Source organism: Eretmochelys imbricata, chromosome 25 (genome assembly GCF_965152235.1).
Source record: "Eretmochelys imbricata isolate rEreImb1 chromosome 25, rEreImb1.hap1, whole genome shotgun sequence".
In the NCBI taxonomy this organism is placed as follows: Eukaryota; Metazoa; Chordata; order Testudines; family Cheloniidae; genus Eretmochelys; species Eretmochelys imbricata.
This window is the reverse complement of record NC_135596.1, coordinates 2,977,101-2,986,032: the sequence shown is the minus strand read 5'-3', so window position 1 is coordinate 2,986,032 and position 8,932 is coordinate 2,977,101.

The window sequence follows — 8,932 nt, the reverse complement described above, 5'->3', positions numbered from 1 at the left end:
GCAGCATTGCCCAGAGCACTGATTCAGCTGCACCTGGCTAGCCGGTTGTGACCTTTCCTCCTGCAGGCAAGCCCTGGCCCCTGGAGGCTGGATCCCAGCTGTGCACTGTCCGGGGGTTGCACCTCGAAGCCGTTCTGGAGCTGGAGCTGGTGCCAGACGCCGTGTGTGCCTCTCACGGTGACTCAGGGCTGGCTGCCAGGCATTGTAGTTCAGAGGGACAGTGTCCCCAGCCCTGCCTCTGACCTACTCCTTCCATCCCGGCCCCATGTGTGGCTCCCGGTCTCTGCTGGCCCAGACTGGGAGGGCAGGGGATGCTATGCAGATTAGGCTGGAACCCCACCGTCCAGGCAGGACGAGGAGCCCCTTTAGGTACCGATCCCAAGCGAATTTTCCCCTGGCCAAGCGCTGGTGACTTTTGCCATTTCCATGATGTCTGCGTGTGGGGCATGGCTCACTGAGCAGCTGGGAAGGTCAGGGAGGGCCTTGGCAGAGGTTTAAGGCCCTTTCATCTGTAAAACTGGCAAGTCTGCCATGTGCCAGATGCGTTCGAGGACTTGGGTGGAGTCCAGCAAACATAGCAGATAGCGGTTACTACACTGTGCTTGCAGGTGTGTCTGGAGCACCTGCAGTGCACCTGGGAAGAGCCCCTGGGCTGGAGGCCTTTACGAAAAGCTCAGGTGAAGCCTGGAAGGAATATTGGAACAGCTGGAGCAAGCAGGGGCACAGGACTGGAGAATGAATGCCCATGAGCAGCGGTAAGGTTACAAACCTCCTGTCTTTGGCCATAGGTGTCATACCTTCTCTAGGCAGGTGGGGCCTATAAACAAGGGAACCCACAAGCTCCAAATGCATGTTCTCTGTGAATGTGACTGATTCCTCAAGGAACTGGCAGGCTGCATTAGGCTGCTGTCTAATGTCTGTAATTAGCCATGTAATTATAGGGCTTAGAGCAGGGCACTTCATTGCCATCGTGTCTGAAAAAGTATTCTCTGCTGTCGGAGGGAGCTGGTTTGAAGCTCTTCTGCTGGCAATTCCCAAAGCAGGTGCGACTCTGTTAGCTGGCTGTTGTTCCAGAGAGCAAGCCCTCCTCTTCTCTTAGCAGCCCACACGGCAGCTGTGCCGTGTCCACCCACTGGGAGCGCTGAGATCTGGGCTCCCAGGGGCTGCTTAGCTCCCCAGTGACTAATCCTTGTAGGCAGAGGTGTGAGATTTCTGATCAGCAAAAGCAACAGCATCACTGCCCGGCATGGCCCCTGGGTGCAGGCAACCAGACTCAGCACCAAGGTCAGGCACCTTTGAACGGCTAAGAAGCTGGCTATCTGGGCACTGCTACGCCCTCTGCTTTGGGAATTCCTGACCCCCGCTGTGTTCACACACTGCAATGGTTAGTGGCACTAGGAGGCAGGCTAGCCGCAGAGACCCAGCACCTTCATTCATGGCTCGGTCACTCAGATCAGTCTGAGGCTGCTCAGACATCTAGAAACCTGCCCCGATGCTTGCAGAAAACTGCAGGGGGTGATTGACGATGACCCCTGGCTGAGGCTGCTGGTTGGCTTCTTGCTCCCATGAATGGGTCACACAGCTAGTCCGTACTACCGCTCCCTGCTATGATTGTTCCCCCCACCAAGCCTGCTCTTCTTGACCTCTCAGATCTGGTGGCTCTGATCTTTAAGCTCCCTGGGTCAGGAACTGTCACATTTATGCAGCACCTAGCACAAAGGGGCAGGGATTTCCTCTAAAGTACTTACCTGGCTCCATCACCGTAGGAGCTGAGCCCCACACAATCTTTAATGTATTTACCCTGTGCGGTAGGACAGAGCTCTCCGCCCTGGCATAGTCTGGGCAATGGCACCTCTGTTTCCCCCTTGTGGTCCTGCATGGGAACCCACTCTAGGTCCCTGGCTCCTCAGATGACCCCTCTCTTGGGTGGAGAACTGCTTCTGTCTCCTTCCTGACCAAGGTTTTTCCCCACTGCATTCTTCCCTGCCTACACTGTGTTATTCCACAGCAAGACAGATGGCCTGAACAGGTTTTTGCTCACTCTTTGAAGGCTATGATGACCGGCATAATTACCCACAGGCACAAGTTACCTCACAGCGCTTTCTAAGCATGTACATTTATTCTTAAGGTTAAAGCATTACAGAGAAAACACCACACTGAAAACAATAAGAACCTCCACCCATGCCAGTAAACTTATTCCCAATTCCAGCCAAGCTCTGGCTGGTGACCAGCTCTTTCAACCCCACCCAGGGATTTTTCTGTGGTCACAAGTTCATAACAGCTGCTAGCTCAGAACAAGCCCACCCATGACTCTGCAGACGCCCCTTTATCCAATTTTGTGTGTGTGGTCTGCAGAGCCCGTGAATAAGTAACCAGCCAGACAGTGGGTTTCTCTGCAAGGCTTTGCTTTGCAAGAACGGGACCAGAGGTGAGTAATCTTCATTCCCCGTCTCCCAAGTATTTCCTGGGAAACTCACCCAACAACAGTTCAGTCTTATCTGGCCCATTCTTTTACAAATCGTTTGACGCTCAAAGCACTTCCCAAGGGTTATGTAGTTTTGGCTCCCCCTTAAAGGGGCTACAGACAGTCCCACAATAACATTCAACATTTGCACTGTTAATACAATGACCTAGGAAGACACTGAAACTTACTTTGGTTAGGTTTCTCCAACAGAATGCAGGAAATCACCATGTCTGTCACAGTCCCCGTTTTACAGAGAGGTGACCGAGTGGCAGAGAGGCCAAGGCCCAGACCCGAAAGGGTATGGAAGGCTCCTAACTCCCATTGGAATCAGTGGCAGTTAAGAGCCAAAATACCTTTGAGGAGCTGGGGTTAAGCAACTTGCCCAGAGCTGCGAATTGAACCTGGGTCTCCTGTGCCCCAGGCTCATGCCCTTACCCATGGGGCCAGACTTCCTCTTCCGGGGAGTCCTCTACATGCTTCAGCAGCAGAAGTTATATAGTTGTTCCACAGGTTTGTCCCAGTGATAAGAGTCCCAGATACTGGGCTATTTCTAACAAATTTATTTGAGCATAAGCTTTCATGAGCTACAGCTCACTTCATCGGACGCATCCATAGCTCACGAAAGCTCATGCTCAAATAAATTGGTTAGTCTCTAAGGTGCCACAAGTCCTCCTTTTCTTTCTACAGATATAGACTAACATGGCTGCTACTCTGAAACCTGGGCTATTTCTGTGTGTCCGTGACTTTAATAGAGCAGTGTTTCCCAAATGGTGGATTGCTGGCCCAGTGTGAAGAGGAGGGCCCAGGTGGTGGAGGCTGAAGAGCGTGCCTGCCCTGCACTCATCCTGTAGTGGTGGCTGGGACCTGCTCTGGTGTACGGGGTTGCAGCACCACTCACGTTTGGCCTGGCTGCCCCTCCATCGTGGCCATATATAACACAAGAGAAAGTAACTATTCAAAGAAATTGAAAGATCAGCAAACTGATCAAAGGGAATGCTTTCCCCACCCAATGACCAGTGGATCTCACTGCCACAAGATATCACTTAGAGCAGGATTCAAACTAAGAATTGACATTTCTGTGGATAATGGGCCCATCCATCATCACACTAGGCAGACGGGCTGTTAACCTTCCAGCTTCAGGGTATAAGTCAACCACTAAGTGACAGGGAGTAGGAGCAAACATTCCCTATGAGCAGGATCACCAGGGGGTTCTTGCACCTTCCTCTGAAACACCTGATCCTGGTTGCTGCTGGACACAGGACCCCGGCCTAGCTGGACCCTGCTCTGACCCCATCTGGACCTGGCTGGGGGCACACAAGGTCTGGGCTGGCATGTCCTGTTCTCAGGGGCAGATGCAGAGTCTGGGCCACAGGCCGATGCCAGTCCTGCTGTCAGCAGCTTCCCTGCTCTGATTTTCTTCCTTTCTGATCAGGAGCAGAGTGTGGTGCCCCCTGCTGCCAGCTGCAAGTATTGCAGCTATCAGACGAAACCTGCCTTCCCCCTCCCCAACACTGGGTTTTTCTTGTAAACATACTGCAGAGTGTTTAAAGAATAAACATCTCCTCTGATAATGCTGGAGATCTCTTAGTCCATCCACAACCCGTGCCAGTCCTCCTTGAAGAGAGATTCCCATCCCCTGCCTTGCCCGGGTGGCTGGCAGAGTCTTTCCCTAATGGTCACCCTCATTTTTCCGTTTCTTATTTTTATCCCCTTTTATCCTGGCAGCTCCCAGCCTGCCTTTTGGACCCTTGTATGCCCCACATCACTGCAGGCTCTGAGCACATCACAATCATTAGTCCTCCCCACACTTGGCCAGGCAGGGACGGATCATTGTTCCCATTTCACAAATGGGGGAGCTGAGGGGAGGCACAAAGAGATGAAGTGACTTGCCTGAGGTCACACACAGTCTGTGGCTGAGCTGAGAATTAAACCTGGGTCTCTTGTGTCCCAGCTGTAATCACAGGCTTCTCCTCTGGCATGCCGGAGCCCCATGATCTCCACGGGAGACAGGGTGTGCCAGAGCCTAGAGATCTCAGATTTCTGTATGCGTCCATCAGGTGAAACCTGTACGTGCATCAGTCCAAAGATGGCCTGTACCTGCTGAGAATGGGGTGGAGGGGAGGGCCGGAGTAAGGGCAGCGGCTTCAGCAGATGTTACTGAGCATGCTCATGAGCTGCAAATCTGGGGGTGCACATGACCTTGCATGACACACACCCCCATCGCCTCTGCATTGGTCTCTCATGTCACTGACATGTTTGGCGTGACCATTATTTGGAACAATTCTGCAGTCACTGTGGATAGCAGCACATCCACGTATCCTTGGTGTAGGAAAATTCAGGGGAATCCAAGTAGCTCTGGCATATTCAGGAGACTCTGAAGCTGAGGGATATGCTGCCACGTGGCTGTGTTACAACATCTCGTTCCTAGTGAGAGGTTGAAACCAAACCCCAGATCTCAGCATCCCTGGACTTCGGGGAGTCCAAACCTAGCTGCAGATTTCACCCCAAACTCTGGATTGAGCCCCACGGCCCTTTGCGGGAGTCAAAATCCAGAAGTGGAGCCAAGTCTGGTGACTGGTGCTCATCTCCAGGTGTAGCAGGAGGAGGAGGACCCCCGTGGGAAGCTGGGGCTGTGCTATGTTTGAGATACTGCTACATTCACTTTGGATGGGTTTGTTTCGCATTCTGTGCATGGACTTGTTCTAATCAGCGGCCTGTGGGACGCAGTACATCTCTGCTGTGATTGGCTGAGCGGCTTTCAATGATGTATCACATCTGATAAGAGGGTTGTTTTTGGAGCTGAAGTTTATCATGAGCTGTTGGGGCTGGGGTGCTGGCTGCTCGATCTGGCCTTGGTTTTGGGAATTACAAACTCCCCTCCCTTTCGCTCCCCAAACTGCGGGGTTGTTTGTTCCAGCAATTTCCCACAAAAGCAAACATCGCTGTTCCTGCAGCGCCGGTGCAGTCGGCCAGCAGATGCAGACAGATGTTCCAGCAGATCAGCGCTGAACAACTGCATGTTCCCTGCTCCCCAGCTAATTAACTCACTTCTTGGAATTCTTTCAAAAACAGATTTTTTCCCCCACATTTCATGGAATTCTCTGACTCGCTTCTGGAGCTCTGCTCAGTTTCCCTGCCCTGATCTCTCCCTCTCTCTCTCGTGCTCTTGCCCCCTTTCCTCCTCACTCCGTGTTCCCCCGCCGCAGGGAAGGAGGCAAGGCCTTGGCTACGATGTTACTGATCCCCATTTGCTCTCAACTCCAGCCCGCCATGTGCATCTGAACATCGGGTTAGAAAATCTGTCTTTGATCGACTGTGCAGCCCCAGCACTCCCTGCCATGGGCTCAGGGGTGGGATGCTGCTGGGGCCCGGGAGAGCTCAGTCCCATACGACCAGAAATTCCCGTCCTCGCAGATCTGCATGGCCTGAACGCGCTGCTGAAGGAGCCATTCCTGCTGCAGGTCACCTTGGACGCTGCAAGTGGAAAGCCATTGAACCTGTGGAAACCCTCCTGCTCAGGGGGTGTGGTCACCAGAAAATTATTACAGGCTGTGTGCCTCTCGCTCCTTTAGTTTAGCTCACATCAGCCAGACCGCACCCCCTGCAGCTGCCTGGTGGCACGCCCTGAGGTTCCTCCTAGCTGCCCCTGCTCTGGCGCTGGGAGTGTGGTTCTCAACATGTCCTCATGCCATGCATAGTGCTAGCCCGCCCCTCCCGGCCCTGGCAGCCAGGAGCCACTGGGAATGGTCGGACATTGCTTGAGCCACCTTTATCAGTGCAGGATGTTGGAGCAGGTGCTCTAGAAGCTAGTCAGGTGATCTGGTCACATGGGCACGAGAACACAGGAACCCCACCTGAGCCAACAGGGAAGAGACAAGTGGGAGTCTAGTCAGACCCTGCCGAGTCCATTGGACGTCGTGATCTCCCCTGGGGCAGCAGCCTCGTCATTGGTCATTTGCATTCTAGCCGCCTCAGGCTGGGTATAAAACAACCTGTCTTGGTCCCAGACAATCATTTCCTTAGCAGCGAGCATGCAAGTTCCATAAAGCCCCAGGCTACACCCTTGGAATCTGCACCCGGCTCCGAGTTTAGCTTCTCTGACCTGAACGAGTTACCCTGATTGTCCTGTGGCTAGCTGGGGAGGGTGATGGGGGCATCTGGGAGGTGTCTCTGGGGCATCTTCTAATGAACCTTCACTGTGATGGCAATATGCCAAGTACACGGATTAAAAGAAACACTAAAATTGTTCAGCTGTGCACCCCTCCGTGACCCATTTACTTTTCTCTTCCTCTTCTTTTTCTCCTCTCATCCTCCCCTCTGCTTCTCCTCCCTCCTCATCTTCACGATCTGGCCATGCAAAGGGTGAGAAGAATTCCAGGCCCTCTTGTGGCCTAAGCTCCTCAAAAGTCTGATTTGCTGCTTCTTGCATCCCTGGCTACTGTCCCTTCCCCCTTCCCGTGCACCCTCCCTGGCAATGACTGAGATTAGGCCTCATCTCTGGCACCTCTTGTGTTATCAGGGGAGCAGGGGCAGCGTTCTTTCTCTCTCTTTCTGCACCTAGTATGGAATTGCTCCATGTACAAGCAGCTAATTTTAGCAGGCATGACTCATAGAGCAGCAGCTCGGTGGAGAGCTCGTGAACAGCCCCTTGCAACAGAGATAACCAGCGACTGCTGAGTGTGGTGAGACGTGGACAAGGTGAACAGAAAGCCCTCCACACCGACCTCCACATTGACACTTGGAGCAGGGCAGTCTCTGGCTTCTGCTTCAGGCCCAAAGCGACCCACTGGCCACCCTTCCATTTATGGTTCCTGCTCTGAGCCTGTCAGACATCCAGGAAACCTCCATCACTCTTCATGTAACCATAGTTAGGCACCAACTGTCCTCATGAAGACCCAACCCTCAACTGATGGGAGATGCCCTAGATCCAGCAAACCTTGGGAACGAAGCAGGGAGACTAACAGGCCGGAAGTGAAAAGTGGGAGATCTTCATTTGCCTGGCAGGATTTCTGGATTGACACTAGATCTCTGGTGCAGGAACCAAGCTACATAATAGGAAGTAGGGATGTAAATATCGGGTTAAAAAGTAAACTGGTTAAATGATTAAAATTATATCATTTAACTGCTTAACCGTTCACTGATGTCACTCTGGCGTGGGGAGGCAGGAGCTGGGGTCCTGCCAGGGCTGGGGTCTCGCCAGCCCGGTGCAGCTGGGGCTGGGCACGGTGCAGCTCACCCAGCAGGGCCGGGGCCGCTCCAGCCCGCCCACCATGGCCGGGGATGGTGTCCCGCAGGCACGGCTGGGGCTGGGGTTCTGCCAGCCGGCCAGGCGCGGCCAACCACGGGGGTTAACGGTTAAGGTCCAGTTAACGGTAAGCCTAATGCTTATCAGTTAACCGGTTAACCTTTTACATCCCTAATAGGAAGTCTGCTCTATGCTGCACTGGGGGTGCAAAGCAACCTCAACCCAGCTGGAGACAGCCCAAGATCTGCACCAGCCTCTTCATGCTTCAGTCTGCATTTAGGAGACTGCAGCATTACAATATGTGTGTTGCTGAAGCCCAAAAAGACCAACATTGTGTCCTCTCCAAAGCAGAGAGAATGGAACAGACGCAGGCCTGTTACCTGGGAAGTAAAAGCTGTCTCTTTTGGTGTCCCTCAGTTTGATCACAACAATGCCTCTACAGTAGCCAGAGTGGTATAGAAAACTACAGCCTATTCTGTAACCAGGAACCCAATAGCAGCCGGTTCCCCCTGCAGTGCAGCCGAACCCAGCTGAAACAGAGAGACTCAGCCTGCTCCATAAGGCCTTAAAGCAGGGCAAAGTCCCAATACACAAAGCTCGTGCCTAGGCCAGCCCTGCGCCGAACCTCCAGGTCACCTTGTCCAAACTGCCCCTCGACACCAATGAGATCCCTTGAGCCCCGCTGCCATCCTGGAGGGGAGGGCTGCTGGAGAGGCCTGGGCTGGCGGGGGAGAACTGGGATATGAGCACGCCCGCCCTGAAGTTCTTTCCTAAGCTGTGGGGAGGGAAGTGGCCATGGTGTCCTGGGCCTGAATGTTTCTGTCCATGTGCTGCACGGGACAGGCACAGAGTGAAATGCTCGTAAGGCCCCAGCCCCCGCTGCGGGTGAGGGTGTCATCAGCAGTGGAGAGCAAACCTCCCTTTGAGGTGGGAGACAGGCCAAAAAGCCTTTCAAACATTCCAGAAACGGCTTAGAAAACATTCCAGAAATGCACTTACAACCCCAGGCCTTGCAGACAGTTTGATTCTAAAAATGTCCCTCGTGCCCAGGGAGCCAGGCTGCAGTGGGAACTGAGAAGCTGAGAATGGCCCCTCCATAAGAGCTCATTTCAGTGTGTGCATCATGTCCCACTTCACCGCCCTCTCTCCAGCCAGCCCCAGGCCCTGCTCAGATAGAAACTCCTCCACCTCCATTTTGTTACCTTAACTATGGCCTCAGGGCC